The sequence below is a fragment of the Octopus bimaculoides genome, chromosome 5 (assembly GCF_001194135.2).
Source record: "Octopus bimaculoides isolate UCB-OBI-ISO-001 chromosome 5, ASM119413v2, whole genome shotgun sequence".
NCBI classification, from domain to species: domain Eukaryota; kingdom Metazoa; phylum Mollusca; class Cephalopoda; order Octopoda; family Octopodidae; genus Octopus; species Octopus bimaculoides.
The window spans coordinates 73,318,091-73,320,378 of record NC_068985.1 but is presented as its reverse complement, the minus strand read 5'-3'; positions in this window follow the sequence as shown (position 1 = coordinate 73,320,378).

Sequence of the window (2,288 nt, the reverse complement as noted above, 5' to 3'; positions counted from 1 at the left end):
ACCATTACCCTCGCAACTGTAAGCGGACATTTCTATGGAGTGAAGTCCTATTAGCCAAACCATTAGTTAAGATAAAAACATGGATGTTGAATTAAAAAGAGAATAAAAAGCAATTGTGATGTCTCTGTTATGTTTTATTTTTTATGCTATAAATTGTTGAAAATTACGTTGGAACAATATAAAGAATATTCTATTGAAAGGAAATGGCTTTCTCATAGTTATGGATATTTACATTAACTAAGTTTTGAAACTTTTGTAGGGACTATACTTACTAATCAAATGCATCTACAAACTATACGCAAACTATGCATCAGTGTTTTAGGACAAATGTATTACACATCTCATCTATTACAAGCGAAAAGCTGGGCCAGTGGATTTCTAAGATCTATACTATAGAGGATTTAAAGCGGATCAAATTACGAATTTAAATGTAAAACATTGTTACAAGTAAACATCACCGTTACCTAGCTTATAGCATTAAACTAGAATTGATAAACTAATATTCAAGGCTTATATTATAACATACAATGTTATGGTATACTATATACCAGCAGTTGTTGATACGAACGATTTATTCTCTACTGTGTTTTTGTCTCAAAGTAATCCAAATTACATCTTTCCCTCGCTGAGTCTATAAAATAGGTACTAGGAGTATACATAGATCGCCAATAAACTCTTCTGCTTCAATTCATCTTTTAATAGACGCATGAAAATTACCGTTCCAAATATATTATATAAAGAGAATTTTTTAATGCTAAATCATTGTCCCGTTAAATCTTATCAGATACTTGTATTCTTTATCTGCAGTAACCAAATACATATTTAATACATTCTTAATTTAATATATTCTTATCTAATATATTCTTTGCTTACAAATTTTACAGTTGCTTAATCTTAATATTCATCGCATAATATTTGATTTGGAGCACTCAGAAGAGAAAACGTTTTGATATTTTATACTGTTATTGTCGCCTGGCTGTTTCAATGACATCTGTACTTTGCTCATATTTTCTCAGTCCAAGTAAGTTGTAATTAAGACTACATAAGCATTGTGTGATCAAATACTATACCATTAACTTACAGTACTACATAATATACCTTTTTAGTTCTGATTATTTCATTAGACTCCAAAGAAATGAACTATAAAATATGTATTTAGTTAACGTTCCCCTCGTAAAACCCAATCAAACCACCTAAATAATAGGAAAACATCAGAAAATGTGGTGGGGTTTCTGATTAACATGCGTCATACTTGATTACTTTCTCTTTTGATAAGCAACTCTAATCATATAGATTCCACATCAAAAAGTTACGTACCCGAATCATTCGAGGCTAGGGATTTTATTTATAAATTCAATTTGTTAATGTACTTTTAGGACTAATTAGCGAAATAAAATTTCTTGCTGCAATGGTGATACATTTAGATACTTAATGACCTAATGCAGTAAACAGCTGCCATATTCACTCTCCTACATCATTCTTTTGCTAGGAGGGTAAAATTTTAGAATTAATCACTTCTAACAGAGGACTACATTTTCACTCTAGTTTTGATATCTTTAAAAGCTATCTAGTAGCAACATTTTAGTTTATGCTCTAAATCTGTCACTTTTCTTTTTATTTTACCTTTATTTTCTGTTTTGTATAAAAGTTTTTGTGTTTTTTCTCATTTTTTTCTGAATTTTACAAAATTACAGAGATCTGTTGAAATAGATTATTTCCTTGGTCACAGAACTTAATAATCTGTGACAATCTATGTCAAACAAGTAATTTCCCATAGAATTAGTGCTTTGATAATGCTACTTCAATTAACTGAGATTGATAAATTTTCTGGACTAACACGTCTTTTTATATTAAGATTCTACATGTACTTCAAACATTTTAAGTACCGTTTTGTCTCCTCAACCCACACCAATCTCCTTGGTAGCAAAAATAAAACTTTTAACTGAAAGACACCTTACCACATTGTCTCCGGCAAAACTACCGCTTTTATCTTGATATACATAAAAATGACTCATCGTATTTCGCTATCCACCGAGTGAGCTGCGAACTACATCAAATAAACCAACACATAAAATCGATAACCAATCTCAATCTACTTAAGGCAATAAAAGAACAATCTATTTCCAATTTATTTTCCCAGTTCTGCTTCTTTTTAATTCCTCTTTTGTTGCTTTTTTGGTGCTTACATTTATTAGCTGTTTGTATTTAACAAAGGTTTATTCATTTGTTTTCTTTTGAATATTATTTTGTTTCAGTCACGTCTTGAAAATACAAGAAATTTTATTTTA